This window comes from Eretmochelys imbricata, chromosome 7 (assembly GCF_965152235.1).
Source record: "Eretmochelys imbricata isolate rEreImb1 chromosome 7, rEreImb1.hap1, whole genome shotgun sequence".
In the NCBI taxonomy this organism is placed as follows: domain Eukaryota; kingdom Metazoa; phylum Chordata; order Testudines; family Cheloniidae; genus Eretmochelys; species Eretmochelys imbricata.
In genome coordinates this window covers 111,756,121-111,777,378 of record NC_135578.1, presented here as the reverse complement: position 1 = coordinate 111,777,378, position 21,258 = coordinate 111,756,121, and the positions used below count along the sequence as shown (strand labels likewise).

General features: G+C 43.1%; 1 protein-coding gene across 1 annotated transcript in view; it reads left to right on the top strand.

Annotated features, from left to right (window-relative positions):
- ATRNL1 (attractin like 1) overlaps positions 1-21,258 on the top strand; it is a 1,064,110-nt gene that overhangs the window by 976,728 nt on the left and 66,124 nt on the right. The window lies entirely within an intron of this gene.

The following is a 21,258-nucleotide window of genomic DNA, read 5'->3' as shown; positions in this document are numbered from 1 at the left end:
ATGATCTGCTGAAAGCCATTGCTCTTATCTAAATATATATATCAATGCTTATGAAATTATAAGAATTGTGTTGTATGGTTTTCACTAAAAGATGCGGTGGGTTTGGGAAGTGCCCAGTTATGAGTTCTCCAGAGACAACAAGGGAGGTAACCAACGCCCGGGTGGGTGCTGAACAGATATCACCAACCATTGTCCAGCAGAGGAGTTACAATTCAATGACTCACTCACAGGAGACACACCGGGGTATTGCTTCACCTTGTGACTTAGCAATGCCCACCAGATATGCCTGGACTTGTGTTCTCCAAGCACATGGACTAAGGCTACAAAACAGAACACAGAGGCTACATGCTTTGCCTTTTCTCCTCCCCGCATCTATGCTGCAAGCAACAAGGACACTGAGAAGACTCAAATAGGGGAGAGTGGCCCAGGTTTCAAGGGTGAAACCTGTATACTATGAACTGCAATATGCAGTGGGGTGAGAAAAACTGCTTAATCTAGATGTTGCCCAGGCTAATAGGGTGGAGAGTTTAGACTGTCTGCTTATATTTTATTTTATTTTGGTAACCACTCTGACTTTTTGTCTATCACTTATAATCACTTAAAATCCATCTTTCGTAGTCAATAAACTTGTTTTACTGTTTATCTTTACCAGCAAGTTTGCCTGAAGCGTTTGGTAAATCTGCTCAGGTTTACAAAGGCTGGTGTATATCCACTTTCCACTTGTCTTGAGCAGTGCAAGATGGTATATTCCTGATGTACAAGGCTGGGAGCTGGGGGTATTCAGCTGGTGCCTTTCTCCGTGTGATTCATGAGTGGCTCTGGGAGCATCCATGCAATTTAGCTGGATGTGGGGCTCCACATGCTGTTGTGCTGAGTGATAACAGTGCCTGGAGGGGCTTGCTGCCTCACTAGCAAAGCACTGTGAGAGACAGCCCAGGCTGGAGAGTTAAGGGGGCACAGCGGTGCCACAGTCCCAGGCTACACCCCAGGGATCCCGTCACAATAAGTATAATATATATTTTATTGTATTATATATAAAATGGTCATGACAAAAGAGTTAGCAGAGCAATCTGGCACAGATCAGATCAGGTAGATTATTATGAGAGTTGCTGCCAGATAATGGAAATGCTGTTTCAGAATTCACTGGGATGGTTTCCAAAATGACTACCTCCATAATGAAAAGTAAGCTGTGTAGTATGTGCTAGACAGTGTGGTTTATGAATAACTTGTACTCTTAAACAGCCAAAACTATATCCTCTTAACCTTCAAAAATCCATTTGAGATTAAAAAGTATTGAATAATAATGATGGGCAGAATTGGTTGCCCAGTGAAGAAATCAGCAGGACCAGTAGTTATTTCTTAGCCTTTTGGGGCTGATCACTATCTGTTATATTAAAGATTCCTTTCTCTCCTTTAGCTACGGGGTGAGGATTTAGTTTTTCAGATGCCACTGCTTTTTTGTTGGAATATCTTTTCTGGAAGTGTGATGTAAATAGGGGTGATACTGTGGGGCATGGTGATCAGGGAGAAGGGCGCATAGAACATATCTAGTTCACATGTTAACAAAATGAAGCAAAGACATAATCATGATTAAAGCTCTTACTTGTTTTCTTCTTAAAACAGAAATCTATGATAAGAAAAAAATAAAGGTAATTTCTGAAACCTGAGATTAAGATGTTTCTCAGTGTTTTTTATTTTTATTTATTTACCCATGATGTTTAGCTATAGTAAAAACAGTATTTGGCAAGTTATTTTTGAACCAACTTTGCTTCACCTTTTGCTATTTTAAAGAATAATCACCACACTGTGCTGTGATTCACTGGTCACCAAAAGAATGTAATTTTCAAAATAGGAGTTAAGTACAAAAGTGTAGGTGCGCCATTTTGAACATTTGAGTTTACATGGAGTAAACCATATTTATGTTTTTACAGTTGAAAAATGACATTGTCTCCTGCTTTTGCTTTATTTTATTACTTGTTCTATGTTCCACTAGCTTCACAAGTAAATATTTCAACAATATTCCTTTGTTTATTACTAGATTCGTTGTCAGCCTTTTAATGTTTATAAATCTGTGAAATTTTAAAATCCCTTCAGCAGCTTTCATTTCGTTCAGGGTCAAAAGAGAACAAAACTGCTTGATGTTTGCAACTGTGCCGATTCATCCATTAGATTATATTGCTGTAATCTTTTTTCTTAAGTGTAATGAATTTTGGTACTTGTGGACTGCTATCACTGTATGTAGTCATGCATAAGGTAGGCAGAAGCTATTATGCAAGTTTCTTGGGATACCTGTAGCTCTGCTAATTCATTTCATTCCTGTCCTGCAGCACTACCTGCTGTTTCATTCTTCTTGGGAGCAGACACTGCCAACTGTGCCAAGCTGTTTGAAATTATATGGAGCTTTGTGCTGTTAACATATGTTTGCTATGCAGTCAGTTTCCCTTAAGACCAAAGCTAAGTTAAAACAGTGAGGCTCAGGTTGAGGGAAATTGTACATTCAATAATTATACAACACCAAATAATCTTAGATTATTATGTTACTTGTATATAACCTCCCTAGAGCTCTTTACATGCATTTTAGGATAAAACTGTCATTGAAGCAAATAATTTTTTAACAATTATAAAATAAGATAATAATGTTGGTTCTCATTTTATAACAGAAGAATGTGGGGTTTATTACTAATGATCTTATAGCTGTAAAGTGTTGGAATAGAATACATATTTTTTTTATTCTTAATTTTAAAAATCCCAGTAGTCAGGAGGCCTAATTCTTCTCTCAGATGCCCAGGCAAACTTCTTATTGAAGTCAATGGAGTTGTATCCCTATCTTTGAGTACAGAAGGGTACAGGATCCAAACAAGTTTGTTGGGCACATATTGAAAGTAACTGTGATGGGGTGTTCACCACCCTTCCCCCCCCCCCCAAATAGAGTAATATGGGTCACAATGGACCAATTAACCTTACCTGCTGCACCTGGAGGGAAGCCAGTGATTGTTAAGCACTAATTGAAGATGAAGCCCAGCTGTGAGAGGAGCTGGGCCAGGTGTATAAAGTCAGAAAGTGAGAGCAGAAAGGGGTTGCAGGGAGGAGGTCTACAGTCACTTCCTAGTTGGAAAGAGAGTTGGACAGGGTCAAGGAGGATATCCAGAGAGAGAGTAAGTGCTGGGGTCCTGTCCTGGCTAGGTTTTCTCACAAGAGGCCTAAAAGGCCACAGTGTGAGTAGCTGAGGGAAAGGGGTTCCAGATGGGCAAGAACTAATTCTCAGATCTAGCCACAAGGAGGTGCACGCGGGGGTCAGTGGAACCTCTTCACATAAGCACTAATTAAAAAATAAGATTAGCCTGGATTTGAGGAGAAATGAGAACTAAATCTCTGGTGAGGGATATCAGTAAGCTGCAGATCAAGGAAAATTTACTGTGATAGAAATTAATTTTTAGTAGCAAATTTGCTGAACAGATCACACACCTTCTCTGGTTCCTTAGCTGTGTCTCCTGAGTTGCTTTGTAGCATAGCATCAATATTAAAATTCAATGTTCAGGCAAAATAGCTGTTCTCTGTACAATGCATACATACAGCACGATAAGAAAAATAGCTTGTTCTAAGACACATTTTACTGTACAGTGGAGGCCAGAGATCATTCACTACTGTTATAATCTCTGACCTTTGACTTTAAGTACCCTAAATGCTTAATTGTACCAAGGGAGAACTGTTAGTGAGGGCAGCTATATGCAAGGTTCTAACAAGGACTAAATTATACATCAGAAATGGTATGGGCAGTAAACTAAACAAATCTCACAATAAGAATGTGAGAGATAAGAGGATAACACATGAACTGTTTATAAAAAAAGATGCCAAAGATATGAGCAAGTGAAACACTACAGTAATGGTCTCTATGGGGGTGTAATTTCTAAAGTTCACTAACATATTGTGCATTAATTGGTCCATGTAGACCCTGCTGGTGTGCACTAAAGGTTCCCTCATGAGCTTTAACATAGTACTTTTTCAAACAGCACTATTAAAACACACCAATAGGGTCTATACATATCAACTAATCTGTAACATATTAGTTTGCTGTACAGTTCTCACTCCTGTAGAGTGCATTACCCCACCATGCAGATTAGCCCTAAGAAATTACTAATTCAAGGCTTGAATGCATCGTTCCTGTAGCTCACGAAAGCTCATGCTCAAATAAATTGGTTAGTCTCTAAGGTGCCACAAGTACTCCTTTTCTTTTTGCGAATACAGACTAACACGGCTGTTACTCTGAAACATTGAGAGAATAATCTAGCAATGAAATAAATTCTCTAGAATGAAGAACAGAGCCCATGTTGTGATGAACAGTAAAACCAACAAGAACTCACACTTTGGGGTATAACATTACTGGACAAAGTTTATGAAACTGTGACAAATGTTGGCATGTTCCTTGGAGCTGACCAATAAATAACATAGTCAAAGAAAAATGAAAAGAGAAAGCGAATAATGCAGTATGATATTTCTTTAAAAATAAAGATTTCAGAGTAAGAAAAAAAGATGCAAATGATGTAAAAACAAGTTCCCTTTCCAGCAACAAACACCCACTATTATAGCTGGGGCTGGCAGTAGTGCCTCTTCAGCTTGCCTGACACTTCTCATTATAAGAACCTGATTTCACTTGCTTATAACATTGCCAAACTTTGACCGTTTGGGCTGAAGTTTTATATGCTGTGTGTTTGCCTTAGACTTGTTTTTTGTTGTTGTTGTTGTTTTGTTTTTTTTAAATTTTCAGCCAAAATCATCCCACTAGCCTCACAGAGCAACTAAATATGCTCCACCCCCATAGCCATGGTGGCAACACTGGGCATTTTCTTTGATGGCCACTCTCAGTTCTCCAGGCCAGAGAGGAGTGAGCACTGGAACTGAGAGCAAGGAATCTGACTATCGTGTGTTATTAATGACCTCCCCGCCCCCACTGGGCTCACATAGCATGGAGGAGGAAGCCGTCTGATTCAAATGCAGAGGGGACAAAAGCCAGGCCATGGGGGATGAAAAACAGTAGATTGTAGCAAGGAGTCTAGTGAGACTAGGACTCGGGGTTGGGGAGAAAACCTAGGACTGTGTGAGCAAGGAGGTTGCAAAAGGGAGTCAGAAGCTGACTGGGCGGGAAGGGGGGAGGCTAAGAACCAGCAGAATGGGAGGCTGGGAATGGTTGGACAAAGAGCCCAGGACTTGGAGTCCAGGTGGGGGAGAGGAGGCTTTGGATTCTTTGGGCCAGGGGACTGGAAGTGGGGAGGCTAGGGAAATAGGAGTGGGGGACTGGGAACCAATTGGCTGGAGTTGACAGGGGAGACACAGAAATCAGATAAGGTAGGTGTGGAGAGATGCAGGCAACCTTAATTCTGACATTTCCAAAGTTTTGAATGCTTGACTTTGCAACTTTAATGATGTTCTTTTAATGTAGTTTGTGTGTAATATATACATACGTTGGCTATAAGGGTAATAAGTCAAAGGATAAGCATCCCATAGCTACATATAAGAACACTTATTTGCAGGTGTGAATCAACAATAAAATAAAACATGCTTATTAATGAAAAAACTTGTAATAAAATAGTTTTAACAGTGGGAGTTCTGGAACCCATCCAAGTTTTGGAAGCTACTTAGGGACTTCCTGGTGCAATGCCTATAATTATGAATGACAGATATAAAGTTAAGTAGACTTCTTCAGTGTTGCTACCTAAAAGCTACTCTCTGATATCTTACAATCAAAAATAGAACTTCACAACATTCTGGACACATTGGATATAGTATTCAATCCTATTTAATCTACAAGCTACAGTAGAATCATAGTACAATAATTTATTGATTCTATCTGCCTCTTCCCTTTACCATCATAATAAAAAATGATTCATTAAGTGTTATACAAGACAGTTAGCTCTGGATAGGGGTCTCTTAACAAGAATGTTTGCTTGATTTCTTGATTAAAATGCAAAGAAATGGTGATCCCTATCATAAGAGACACATGAATGTAAAAACTATGTTAATTGTGAGGAGTTGTAGCATATTACATTTCAAGACATAATACAAAAATAATTCTGATACTTGGAAACAAAAACTCATTAAGATTTTGTAATTGTTTGAAAAAATGTTTAGGCCCAGTCAAACATTCATACTTGTACATGTAACTCATTGTGCAATTCAGTGGGGCTGCTAATGCACCTCTGAGGCACCAGTAGATCCTCAGCACTTTTAGTTGCCACAAAAATGTTTTTGACTGAAAACTTAATATCCTAAAAACTTAATATTTACTAATAAAATAATAAATGTAAATGTATGATGATCATAGTATCGGATCAAGAAGATCTTCCAATGAAAAATGTTAGTAAATGATGTTGATAGGAATAAGCTGTTACCAAACAAATGCAGAGGATGGTGGCTGCAATGCATGTTGATATCTTTGTGCTGAATCTGTGATGGCCTTTTCTCTAGTTGGAAGGTGTTTATAATGGCAGTGCAGACCCTGAGAGAAGTGAAAATACACAACAAATTAATGCAAAAGCAGTATAATGCAACAAAAGTGAAATGATTACAATAATATATATAAAATGACAATTCACTAAGGGCTTGAGCCACAGTGCCAATGCACAGTGTTTCACATATGAGCAAGGTAAACAGATGGGAACCAGAAGAAGAACAGTAGAATTGAATCTGCATTAATGAGTGCTGCTTTGTTGCCGCTGCGTTACTCCAGCCTCTTTTTTTACTTTGCTCCTTGGAGTGTAAGGGAAAAGGTGTGCAAAGAGTTTAAGGCGTATTTCTATTCAGTGCAGAAGACTATGCATAGTCCTTGATTTTATTTGTGGCTATGTGTAGCCTCTGTTCACACTTGCACTGGAACGCAACAGCCTTGTATCAAATAGTAAATCTCTAATGCAATTTTGTTTTACAAGTAGATATTTTAGTAGCTTTCCTAATACATGGTGATTGTACAAATGATTCTTTGGCTGATATATGTATTTAAGTGTACTATATGATATGCATTAAGCATTTATTTAGTGTCACACATGTCCACAGTACTTTAAAAAACACAGAATAAGACTTTGTACCTCAAGACAAAACTGAAGATGGTAGTTAAGAGTAGTAAGGGAAGCATAATTGGTGACTATTAGTATAGGAAAGATATATTCAAGAAGCTAGTTATAAAGAAGGATTTGAAGGACAGGAAGGGAATAAAATGGGAGATGCTTCTAAGCATAGAGGTAAACATGAAAGCAAAGCATAGAGAGCATAAAGGAAACAATAAATAAAGAGAATTGAGAGGAGCAAGAGGAAATAAGAGTGGAGGTGTAGGTGGGAAGAAGATTTTATAGTGCAGTGAAGGGCAGAACAAGAAGCCTTGAATAAGATGCTTTAGAGCAGGGGTCAGCAACCTTTGGCACCCGGTCAGTCAGGGTAAAGCCGCTGGCGGGCCGGGCCAGTTTGTTTATCTGGAGCGTCTGCAGGCATGGAGTCCTGCAGCTCCCACTGCCTGCGGTTCGCCATTCTTGGCCAATCGGAGCTGTGGGAAGCGGCACAGGCCGAGGGACATGCTAGCCACTGCTTCCCACAGCTCCCATTGGCCGGGAACGGCGAACCGCAGCCAGTGGGAGCTGCGGGGCTCCATGCCTGCAGACGCTCCAGATAAACAAACTATCCCGGCCTGCCAGCGGCTTTACCCTGATGGGCCAGGTGCCAAAGGTTACTGACCCCTGACTCAGTCTGTTCATATCCCCACTCTGCCTGAGCTGGAGCAGAGATTTTAATCTGACTCTGTCAGATCCCAGGGGAGTGGCCTTGCCCCTGGGCTATAGAGTCATTTTCACTCTTTTGCTGGCCCAATGAATATTTAAGTATTTATGCAAAATGAAACAGCTTCAAGCGGAGAGGCTGAGAGAGACCCACCACAGAGTACCTGATAGCCTACTAGTAAGGGCATTTACCTGAGAGGTGGGAGACCTGAGTTTAAGTTCCTCCTCTGAATCAGAAAGAGTGGGGAGATTAACCCTGGTCTCCCACATCCTGGGTGCATGTTCTAACTAGTAGGCTTCTGGGTATCCTAGAGGACATCACTGGCAGTAATTTAGGTGCCTAAAAGTTTAGGAGGGGGTTTTGAGGATCTAGATTTTGGACTTAGGTGTTCATGGACCTAAAGACCTTTGTGGATCTAGGTGGTTGACCCTGCAACGTCATTTCACATCTTACCTTCTAAAGGCACATTGTTTTATGCATTTGACCAGGAGTTCTTGTCACAAATCTGTCCATGGTAGGGCGCCCCCATTAGACTATGTGGGGAGTACACACACATGATCCAGTTGCTCCATCTCCACTCCTGTGGGTACTACAGGACATCTTTCCAGCAGGCTGGCACTCACCTTTTGTACAGGGCCTCTCAGCTGTCTCATCCCCTCTCTGTGTTCCCAGTGATGCCACCAAACAATCCATAATCAACAAGAGGGATTAAGCAACAGAAAGGTAAAGGAAAAACCTGTAAGCAACTCCCTCCAGGATATGGCCTCTCTTACTTCAGAGGGACTCTGGGAGTATCAATGTCCATTTCAGAGTTAACTGGACCCCAGTGCAAGCCTCAATTTTTCCCCCTTTAACTCCGGGGTTCTTCACCCTCCTTCTGTGAGTGCAGGGGCTCTGTAGACTGTCGGTCCTTTCTCCAAAGCAGGAGACGCTGAACATTATATTCTTTTCCCTGGCATGTCCCCAACTGAATGGAGTTCCCTCTTTTTAACTCCTCCTGCAGTCTTGGCATAATTTGCAGGTACAGCAGGGCAGAGATTCTCTAGCCCAAAGCAGCTCTGTAACCTCTTCCATGCTAGTGCAGGGTTTATTTATCCTGTCACAACTCTCTGTATTAGATGCTTATTTTGAATGTCTCTGTGAATAACATACAGTGTCTTCAGGGATACTTATCCTTACTGTTATAGATTGTGTGCATCTTGAACCTAATCCATCTCTCTTATCTATGGTATGTTTAGGGCACACATCACCATGCTCTGAAGGATATTGTATCTCAGTTACCACAGTACCAGTGGAGTGTTCAAAAAAGTTCAAACAAATTTCCGAAAATGTGTGAGAGAAAATCAGAATTACCTTGATAGGAATTTAGGGTTAGACATGAACATTAAAATCATTATTAGAATTGATTAAGAAGTGACTTCAGGTTACAGATATTCAGAAATCATTATGTCTCTGACAACTCGTTTGTAATGTAAAGAAGTCAAGTCTGGAGCTGTCCTTTTCAGTTCTCTGTAGCTACTTTGCAAATCAGCTCTCTGTGTAATGGTGTGTGGACATTTTGTGCTCATCTATTCTGGAGATCATCTTACTGAAAGGGTTGCTTTCTCATACCAAGTAAGACCTATTTTTAGGTGTAACTCTATTCCTTCACTGCTTAGTTCCCTTCCTCCTTTCTGTATCAAATGAAGGAACAGACTTTGTTTATAGCATTAATACTTTGAGGAGACACACATTTGTAAGTGGCAGATGGTGCTAATGCTTGCTTTAAAAAAATTTATGTTAATACCAAACAACAAAGTAAATCAACAGGATTCTTCCACTATCAGTAGCAAAATAATAATAATATTTTTTTTTTTGCAACCTGCAGGGTAAAATCTTTAAATAAAAAGCATTAAAATTTGCAGCACATCCATATTAGAGCTGATGAAGTAGCTGTACATTGATTTGGTTTGGCCTTACTTTTAGAATTTGAGGTAGTTCTGTTGTAAATGAGTTTTAAAATCAATCTAGCTATATTACCTTGATTTCTTTGTATTTCTCAAACACTTATCTGGAAAGGAGATAAGCACTTTAATCTGCAGAGCAACGTACAGCATAATGTAGGTTATGTATCTTCCACAAAGTTGGGCAAGAGTAGTTCAATAGCTGGCAAGTAAAGGTTATATGCAGCATCACCAGCAGTTTTAAGAAAAAGGCACATGTGGTTGTTTTTGCAATAATACACTGGTATTTCAAATGTAACGGGGACTTAGTTTAATAAGAGGCCTATTAATAAAAACAGGAAGAAAACTTTAACTTTCTACCACAAGTTACTCATGATCCAAACCAAAACTTTTACTGACCTTCTACAGTCCTGGGACCTGATTTTTTCCCCCTGCTTTGGACCTTGCTGCATCATTTAAGCCCCAGTCTGCAAATACTTAGGTATATACTCAACTTTACACACATAGTCGCCTGTTAAAGTTAAGCCCACATGTAAAAGTTCCCAGGACTGGGGCATTATACCTGTGTAAAGTGAGTGTAAGAGACTACTACATCAGAATAGTAGCATTTTTATGTGTAAATGACTACACAAGATATCAGGCAGTAATGGAACAGCCGCTAGTGTTTTTATATTACAAGAAAATTAGCACCAATACATACAGAGGTGGCATCTTTCTTCGTCATCATTGAAATATAAGTGTTTTTCTTTGTATTTTCAGAAATAACCTAGTGTTTTCTCATTAGGCATGTTAGGCCTTGTCTACACGATAGAGTTTTGTTGACAAAAGTTATGCTGCTTTAATTAAACCTTTGTTGCATGTCCACATAAAGTTCCTTGGGTCAGCAGAGCACTTCCACACATTGCATCGACACAGAGAATGGCTATCCAACTGTGCAGTTGGTCGCAGGATGCTTTGGGAAGGGTTTGCAATGCCTCGTGGGGCAGGTACGGCATCACATGGTGCAGGTTTCTCAATCACATCTTTCCATGGGCATCCTACTAGATTGCCAGCTGCTTTTCCACTGAAGTGTATGTGGGGTGAGGGGGAAAGAATTTGTGACACAGAGTGTGTATGTGAGGGTGGGACAGAGACACAGTGTGTGTTGGGGAGTGTGTGTGTGTGTTGGGGGAGAGTGAGTGTGTTGGCATGCCGTCTCTTTAAGTTCAGACAGCAGCCTGAGCAACCAATCCTGAGACAGGAGACGGGGACACACCCAGCACATCAGCCCCTGGTTCTGCACAGCAATCTTTATCCCTTCCCCCCTGCAGCAGCACCCCGCATTGTTCTCCCAGAGCCACCGCCGCTGCTGGGAGCCCTGTCCTCAGCAGCTCTGTGAGCTCTCTAGGCTGAGGAATGTCAAAGCTTCCCAGAACTTTGAAAGGGGAGGGGCACTTGCCTGCATAGCTAGAGGCAGTGCAGCCGAGTTCAAAACAGTGAGCAAAGTGGGCACTGTGGGATACTGGGAGAGGTGAGTTATGGCGACATAACGAATGGCAGCATCTACACTGATGCTTTCTCACTTCAGCTTTGCTGGAAAAAACTCTATGCCTCTCGTTGAGGTGGTTTTATTTTGTCAGCAAAACAGGAATTTTGCTGCCAAAAGTAGCTTTGTAGTGTGTACAACTACACTGTTTTGTCAGCAAAAACTGCCTTTTGCCAACAAAACTGAGTAGTGCAAACAAGGCCTTAGATTACGTTTCATAACGTTACTAAGCATCTAAATGCTCAAGGGCATAGATCTCACATTCAAAATATGAGAGAGTCTCAATCTACCAGCATAGGAAAATAAGATTAACGTCCACTTACTATAATTGATAGGCTGGCAAACAAGTTACATTTACAAGTACTCAGGTTTTTCAGTGATTCGTTCAACTTTTCTCTAACAAAATTGAAGAAGAAAATTATTCCAACAGAAAATATAAAAGCAAAACAAACATCAAGCTTTCTGTTTCAACTGACATGCAAAAAGGTCCCTCATCTAAAGAAATATGTTCACAGTTTTTCCTCAGATATATCTGTTGTAGCTTTGTGACTGTAAAAGAAAGTCAATAAAATACGATGGAGAAAATGATACACAATTCTGAAAGAATTGTGGAAGATTTAGCTACACAACTCTCATTAATGTCAATGGGAGTTGCATAGGAACATAGGACTTACCATACTGGATCAGACCTGTGGTCCTTGTAGCCCAGTATCTTGTCTCTGACAGTAGCCTGTGTTAGATGCTATAATGGAAGGTGCAAGAAACCGAACCTTAGGCAGATATTCCCTACACTAGGATTCCTCCTAAACCTTTTATTAAGAAATTGGCTTCAGCCCTGATGTATGAGGTTTAATATCGCATTCCAAAATTTGTCAGCATTATCTATTTTAACTCTGGAGTTTTTGTTATCTAAATAAATGTCCTGCCCCTTTTTTAATCTTTTTAAAGTTCTTGGCCTCAGTGACTTATACAGATTAATTGTACACAGTATGAAAAAATGTTTCATTGTAGCAATTGTGTATCTTTGAATGTCATTGAATGCCCCTTTGTTCTTGGATTGTGAGACTGAGAACTGAAACTTCCACTATACCATCTCTATACCATTCATTACTTTATATACTTTTATCATGTCCCTTTTTATTCATCTCCTTTCTAAAGTAAACAGTTTTTTCAGTCTTTCTTCATATGAGGGTTTTCTATGTCCCCAGTTATTTTTGTTGCGCTTCTTGATCTCTCTCTTATTCAGCAATATTTTTTTAAGATGGAGCATCCTGTACCACAAACAGTATTCAAGATGAGGTCACACCCTTGATTTATGTAATGGCATTATAATTTTCTCTGTAGATGCATAGCTAAATCCTCTGCAACTTAGTATTAATAACTATGCATTTTTGTTTAGCATTCAGAATGTGCTATGTGCTCTACAAATATAGAATATGACAAGTTCTTGTCCTGATGAACTTATTGGCTAAGGGGACAACCCTGAAAAAACTCACTCATTTGAATAATTCTTACCTAAACAGTCCTGTCGAAGTATATGGAACTACTCACATGAATAAGGGCTCCTGGTGAGACCTTCAGTAGATAACATGCAAAAAGCTGAAGGAAAATATAGTTGCGGAACCTGAAGGTGCAAGAAACTGAACCTTAGGCAGATATTCCCTACACTAGGATTCCTCCTAAATCTTTTATTAAGAAATTGGCTTCAGCCCTGATGTATGAGGTTTAATATCGCATTCCAAAATTTGTCAGCATTATCTATTTTAACTCTGGAGTTCTTGTTATCTAAATAAATGTCCTACCTCTTTTTTAATCTTTTTAAGTTCTTGGCCTACTTAAATATGGAAAATATTACACAACTTTCCCTCTTATTTATTTTATTTCCCCCTTTACTTTTTCACATTTAACCCAAGTCACACCAATCCACATTTATTCACCATTGCAACTAATACCTTTATTAAAATTAGCATAATGACATGTTGTTTTTTGAGTTAGTACAACTAGATGGAACTATAGCTGTGTTGTCTGTTACCCAACTATTAACATGTGTCCACTCTGACTGAGAAGGATCTGTACACGAGAACCTCCTGTTTTACTGTCCACTCTCAAGATGTGCTATTTTTAAAGATTTAAAAATATCTTTAAAGCTTTTCAATGATAATTTCTTACAGCGTGGTTGGATGGGCATTTGTGTGTGAGTATTCGCATTCATGGTGCCTAAGCTATGAAAGAAAAACACATTAACCTTGTGTCTAGAATCCAGTCTGTTTCACCCCAAGTTTGGACACATTGTTCCAATCACTGGAAAGCTTAGGCCGCAAAGAGGATGCAAGTGGAACTGCAAAGGCACTTGATGAGTCTATAAAAGTTGTGAATGTTAGTAAAGGTAAGGCTACCACTGCACACCTTGTTCACTAGTTTAAGTGAAGAGATGGGCATTTAGCGTCATCGGTAACTCTTCTATACCATATCTCACTGGCTAACATATGGCATAGTTTTGGTCCATTTGTTTGAGCTCAGAGAATAGGAAAGGGTTTTCCTTGGTGACTGTAGCTTTGACCTTGCTGAATGTTTCACTAATCGATACTGGCATAGCTCTGAATGCTTTTTCTTCAGAGGCAGAATAGGACGTGGATTCTCAGCCAGTGGATTGCAATTCTCATTGCAATTATCAGGGGCTTGTGACTATGCTGCCCATCCCATATTGTTAAATGGAAGGGGGTTCTACAGGCTCCCAAAGTGGTCCCGGTATGAAAAAGGTTGAGAAATTTTGAACCTTAACTTATCTGCCAGAATCTGTACTCCCTTAGCATAATGATCTCCCTGACACAAACTGGCAACTCTCACAGGTTGATCCGGCTTGTGTCACTATGCTATGAAAGCATGTAGCTATTCCTGACTGACTGCGATCTCTTGCCTCCTGGACGTCTGATGCCTTTCTTGTGGGTCACCCCTAAAAGGAAAGAGCTATGGCTCCCTGCCTCATGTGGTTCCATGTGGGATAGGCCACTGGAAGGCCTTGAATAGCTCTAAACTGGGGCCAGCGTACATGTGGGCAGGAAGGAGGGATTTTGTTGGATCACTCTCCCCTGTGCCCTAATCTTGGAGGGGAGAAACATTAAATGTTTATTTAAATATTGAAGAGTCAGTGTTTTTGTTGCACTTATAATCTGATCCATGCCCATCAAACTTGAATGATCTGTAATATACGTTAAATACATAATGTTTCTAAGGGTATGTCTACACTACGGAATAAGGTCGAATTTATAGAAGTCGATTTTTTAGAAATCGGTTTTATATATTCAAGTGTGTGTGTCCCCACAGAAAATGCTCTAAGTGCATTAACTCGGCGGAGTGCTTCCACAGTAGAGGCTAGAGTCGACTTCCGGAGCATTGCACTGTGGATAGCTATCCCACAGTTCCCGCAGTCTCCGCTGCCCATTGGAATTCTGGGTTGAGATCCCAGTGCCTGATGGGGCTAAAACATTGTCACAGGTGGTTCTGGGTACATATCGTCAGGCCCCCGTTCCCTCCCTCCCTCTGTGAAAGCAAGGGCAGACAATCGTTTTGCGCCTTTTTTCCTGAGTTACCTGTGCAGACACCATACCACGGCAAGCATGGAGCCTGCTCAGGTAACCGTCACCCTATGTCTCCTGGGTGCTGGCAGACGCGGTACGGCTTTGCTACACAGTAGCAGCAACCCCTTGCCTTGTGGCAGCAGACGGTACAGTACGACTGGTAGCCGTCATCGTCATGTCCGAGGCGCTCCTGGCCACGTCGGCTGGGAGCGCCTGGACAGACATGGGCGCAGGGACTTAATTTAGAGTGACTTGACCAGGTCATTCTCTTTAGTCCTGCAGTCAGTCCTATTGAACCGTCTTATGGTGAGCAGGCAGGCGATACGGATTGCTAGCAGTCGTACTGTACCATCTTCTGCCGGGCAGGCAAGAGATGAGGATGGCTAGCAGTCGTACTGTACCATCTTCTGCCGAGCAGGCATGAGATGTGGATGGCATGCAGTCCTTCTGCACAGTCTGCTGCCAGCCAAAGATGTAAAAGATAGATGGAGTGGATCAAAACAAGAAATAGACCAGATTTGTTCTGTATTCATTTGCTCCCCCCCCCCCCCCCGTCTAGGGGACTCATTCTTCTAGGTCACACTGAAGTCACTCACAGAGAAGGTGCAGCGAGGTAAATCTAGCTATGTTTCAATCAGAGGCCAGGCTAACCTTCTTGTTCCAATAAGAACGATAACTTAGGTGCACCATTTCTTATTGGAACCCTCCGTGAAGTCCTGCCTGAAATACTCCTTGATGTAAAGACACCCCCTTTGTTGATTTTAGCTCCCTGAAGCCAAACCTGTAAGCCGTGTCCTCAGTCGCCCCTCCCTCCGTCAGAGCAATGGCAGACAATCATTCCGCGCCTTTTTTCTGTGCGGACGCCATACCAAGGCAAGCATGGAGGCTGCTCAGCTCACTTTGGCAATTAGGAGCACATTAAACACCACACGCATTATCCAGCAGTATATGCAGCACCGGAACCTGGCAAAGCGGTACCGGGCGAGGAGGCAACGTCAGCGCGGTCACGTGAGTGATCAGGACATGGACACAGATTTCTCTGAAAGCATGGGCCCTGTCAATGCATGCATCATGGTGCTAATGGGGCAGGTTCATGCTGTGGAACGCCGATTCTGGGCTCAGGAAACAAGCACAGACTGGTGGGACCGCATAGTGTTGCAGGTCTGGGACGATTCCCAGTGGCTGCGAAACTTTCGCATGCGTAAGGGCACTTTCATGGAACTTTGTGACTTGCTTTCCCCTGCCCTGAGGCGCATGAATACCAAGATGAGAGCAGCCCTCACAGTTGAGAAGCGAGTGGCGATAGCCCTGTGGAAGCTTGCCACGCCAGACAGCTACCGGTCAGTTGGGAATCAATTTGGAGTGGGCAAATCTACTGTGGGGGCTGCTGTGATGCAAGTAGCCCACGCAATCAAAGATCTGCTGATATCAAGGGTAGTGACCCTGGGAAATGTGCAGGTCATAGTGGATGGCTTTGCTGTAATGGGATTCCCTAACTGTGGTGGGGCCATAGACGGAACCCATATCCCTATCTTGGCACCGGAGCACCAAGCCGCCGAGTACATAAACCGCAAGGGGTACTTTTCGATAGTGCTGCAAGCTCTGGTGGATCACAAGGGACGTTTCACCAACATTAACATGGGATGGCCGGGAAAGGTACATGACGCTCGCATTTTCAGGAACTCTGGTCTGTTTCAAAAGCTGCAGGAAGGGACTTTATTCCCAGACCAGAAAATAACTGTTGGGGATGTTGAAATGCCTATACGTATCCTTGGGGACCCAGCCTACCCCTTAATGCCATGGCTCATGAACCCATACACAGGCAGCCTGGACAGTAATCAGGAGCTGTTCAACTACAGGCTGAGCAAGTGCAGAATGGTGGTAGAATGTGCATTTGGACGTTTAAAGGCGCACTGGCGCAGTTTACTGACTCGCTTAGACCTCAGCGAAACCAATATTCCCACTGTTATTACTGCTTGCTGTGTGCTCCACAATATCTGTGAGAGTAAGGGGGAGACGTTTATGGTAGGGTGGGAGGTTGAGGCAAATCGCCTGGCTACTGGTTATGCGCAGCCAGACACCAGGGCAGTTAGAAGAGCACAGGAGGGCGCGGTACGCATCAGAGAAGCTTTGAAAACCAGTTTCATGACTGGCCAGGCTACGGTGTGAAAGTTCTGTTTGTTTCTCCTTGATGAAACCCCCCGCCCCTTGGTTCACTCTACTTCCCTGTAAGCTAACCACCTGCCCCTCCTCCCTTCAATCACCGCTTGCAGAGGCAATAAGTCATTGTTGCTTCACATTCATGCATTCTTTATTCATTCATCACACAAATAGGGGGATGACTACCAAGGTAGCCCAGGAGGAGTGGTGGAGGAGGAAAGGAAAATGCCACACAGCACTTTAAGCACAGCACTTTAAAAGTTTACAACTTTAAAATTTATTGAATGACAGCCTTCTTTTTTTTGGGCAATCCTCTGTGGTGGAGTGGCTGGTTGGCCGGAGGCCCCCCCACCGCGTTCTTGGGCGTCTGGGTGTGGAGGCTATGGAACTTGGGGAGGAGGGCAGTTGGTTACACAGGGGCTGCAGTGGCAGTCTGTGCTCCAGCTGCCTTTGCTGCAGCTCAGCCATACACTGGAGCATACTGGCTTGGTCCTCCAGCAGCCTCAGCATTGAATCCTGCCTCCTCTCATCACGCTGCCGCCACATTTGAGCTTCAGCCCTCTCTTCAGCCCGCCACTTACTCTCTTCAGCCCGCCATCTCTCCTCCCAGTCATTTTGTGCTTTCCTGCACTCTGACATTATTTGCCTCCACGCATTCGTCTGTGCTCTGTCAGTGTGGGAGGACAGCATGAGCTCGGAGAACATTTCATCGCGAGTGCGTTTTTTTTTCTTTCTAAGCTTCACTAGCCTCTGGGAAGGAGAAGATCCTGTGATCATTGAAACACATGCAGCTGATGGAGAAAAAAAAAGGGACAGCGGTATTTAAAAAGACACATTTTATAAAACAGTGGCTACACTCTTTCAGGGTAAACCTTGCTGTTAACATTACATACATAGCACATGTGCTTTCGTTACAAGGTCGCATTTTGCCTCCCCCCACCACGTGGCTACCCCCTCAACCTTCCCCCCTCCCTGTGGCTAACAGCGGGAAACATTTCTGTTTAGCCACAGGCAAACAGCCCAGCAGGAATGGGCTCCTCTGAGTGTCCCCTGAAGAAAAGCACTCTATTTCAACCAGGTGACCATGAATTATATCTCACTCTCCTGAGGATAACACAGAGAGATAAAGAACGGATGTTGTTTGAATGCCAGCAAACATACACTGCAATGCTTTGTTCTACAATGATTCCCGAGTACGTGTTACTGGCCTGGAGTGGTAAAGTGTCCTACCATGAAGGACGCAATAAGGCTGCCCTCCCCAGAAACCTTTTGCAAAGGCTTTAGGAGTACATCTAGGAGAACCGCAAATGCCAGGGCAAAGTAATCCTTTCACATGCTTGCTTTTAAACCATGTATAGTATTTTAAAAGGTACACTCACCAGAGGTCCTTTCTCCGCCTGCTGGGTCCAGGAGGCAGCCTTGGGTGGGTTCGGGGGGTACTGGCTCCAGGTCCAGGGTGAGAAACAGTTCCTGGCTGTCGGGAAAACCGGTTTCTCCACTTGCTTGCTGTGAGCTATCTACAACCTCCTCATCATCATCGTCTTCTTCGTCCCCAAAACCTGCTTCCGTATTGCCTCCATCTCCATTGAAGGAGTCAAACAACACGGCTGGGGTAGTGGTGGCTGAACCCCCTAAAATGGCATGCAGCTCATCATAGAAGTGGCATGTTTGGGGCTCTGAGCCGGAGCGGCCGTTCGCCTCTCTGGTTTTCTGGTAGGCTTGCCTCAGCTCCTTCAGTTTCATGCAGCACTGCTTCGGGTCCCTGTTATGGCCTCTGTCCTTCATGCCCTGGGAGATTTTGACAAAGGTTTTGGCATTTCGAAAACTGGAACGGAGTTCTGATAGCACGGATTCCTCTCCCCGAACAGCGATCAGATCCCGTACCTCCCGTTCGGTCCATGCTGGAGCTCTTTTCCGATTCTGGGACTCTATCATGGTCATCTGTGCTGATGAGCTCTGCATGCTCACCTGCAGCTTGCCACGCTGGCCAAACAGGAAATGAGATTTAAAAGTTCGCGGTTCTTTTCCTGTCTACCTGGCCAGTGCATCTGAGTTGAGAGTGCTGTCCAGAGTGGTCACAATGGAGCACTCTGGGATAGCTCCCGGAGGCCAATACCATCGAATTGTGTCCACAGTACCCCAAATTCGAGCTGGCAAGGTCGATTTAAGCGCTAATCCACTTGTCAGGGGTGGAGTAAGGAAATCGATTTTAAGAGCCCTTTAAGTCGAAATAAAGGGCTTCATTGTGTGGACGGGTGCAGGTTTACATCGATTTAACGCTGCTAAATTCGACCTAAAGTCCTAGTGTAGACCAGGGCTCAGGTGTGCAATGTCTAATCTGTAGTGAGGGAGGCCACAGGTTTAAAAGGGGTAAGAGAGCGGGTGGGGAAGAACGAAATTGATTCACATGTGCAAAGAAAATGAATTCATGAATAAGAAACAGAAAATGTTGTGAAAATTTGGGTCTTCAAATTAAACTGGTCCCCTCAGGCAGGCCCTTAAGCACTCTGAAGGGCTAAGCTTTCTTTAGGTTAACACATTGTTTCTTTGCTTTTTCTTCTTGTAACCCCCAAGGAGATTACCTAGATTCCTGGAGCTCTGTCTGCTGGCAGCTCAGGGAGAGGGAGCCAAGGGCAGACTCAGAGTCTGCCCAGCCACCAATAGGGAGTGAGAGGCCCTTCCCAGGGAGTTCAGGAAAGGGGAGAAGCCATTTTTGAGTCAGTCTGGAGCCATCCAGGGCAAGGGCAGGACTGGCTATGTGGGGAGTTGGTGAGTCCAAGGCCTGTATGCAGGGTTCCCCGTGAGAACTGGCCTCTAGGGACCTGAAAGCAAGATCCCTCAGCTGGGCTTTTCCTTCTCCACTGATGATTCCTGGTTTGTAGAGTTTTGCTGGGAAACGTCCCTAACCAGGCTGAGTTCGCCCTCCAGCTCCCTAGGTGAGACCAGTCACCACATGGTCAGCTCTGCTCTGTCTGCTAGTTCAGGGCTGCTGCCTGCTGTGTGTGTGTCTGGACGCTGGGCTGGGAGACTACAGTTTGGATTTTAGTACGGTTGTGTAACCTGCACCTTGAGCCCTGCACTCCTTTGTGGTGAGGGGAAATCTTGGGACCGAAGCAGCCTGATTCCTGCTTGAAGAGGATCCCTGCCAGCAGAGATCAGCACCTCTGCAGTGACAGAGGAGTCCAGAGTCATCTCTGAACCTGAGGATCATTCATGGAGTTTGTGAGTGCACTCTCTTTTAGTCAGTCAGTCAGAGAATTTGTTTGGGGACACCCTACTCCCTGAACTATGTCCTCAAGCCAGGGAGTGAGGGTTTGGGGATTTTATAACCTGCTGCATATTAAATCTGTGGAGGGATTTACCACTTTCTCCTACTTGTGAGTCCTTTGGGCTGTACCAAACCCAGACAGCCACACTGCTAAACCACTTCAGAGAAGAATTTTGTGGTCATATGTCATCAAGGGCCCCAACAAAGTATGCGTACCAATGGGACACTGATCTTACATTTGCTACATCAAGTCACGTGGCTGGGGAAAGTCACGGGTATTATCAGCGTGGGCACTGGTGACCCTAAGAATAGTGTTTTACCCTGTTATGTTATATTTGTCTCCTGTTCAATATAATTATTGTGTTGAATATATTATATGTGTTTGTGTTATTTCTTGGAAGTCTCCAACTATCTGGCAAGTAAGTGGGGGTTACCCTGAAGTTAAAATTTTCCTTCCAAGCTGCCCTGGTGACCCTGCCAGGAAGGAGCGAGGGGGGTGGAGGCACCGCCAAATAAATTCTTAGGAAAAAATAAAGAAGATATACGCTGCTGAGTGGGTGGCGGGATCCAGAAGAACCCAGACCTGTCCGTCAAAACCTGTAACCAGATTGGCATTAAAGAAGGTAACTGGGTGGAGAGGGGGTACTACATTCTTTTGATATGAGCCTCATAGATGTCAAAGGAAAAGAAAAAAGTTTTAAAGACAACTAACATGCACATGAAGTTCCTTATTTTAGGACTTTATTGAGAAACTAGTTGTACTCTGTTTATATATCAAGTTTTGTATATACTGGATGGGAAGGTCCTGACTCTTTCTTTTTCACCAGTGCAGTTTATTCCACACAAATTTAAATATTGGGTGAGCAAATATCTCTCCCAGTTCCAATGTATGCAGCTGGGACTTTTTAGGACACTAATGCTGTAAAGCAGTGTTGTCTTTTATGGATAAAATTATACTCTTGATATTGAAGTTGCAGAGAGTGTTTCTTGTCCATTTACCAGAGTGCATACTGCAGCACACTG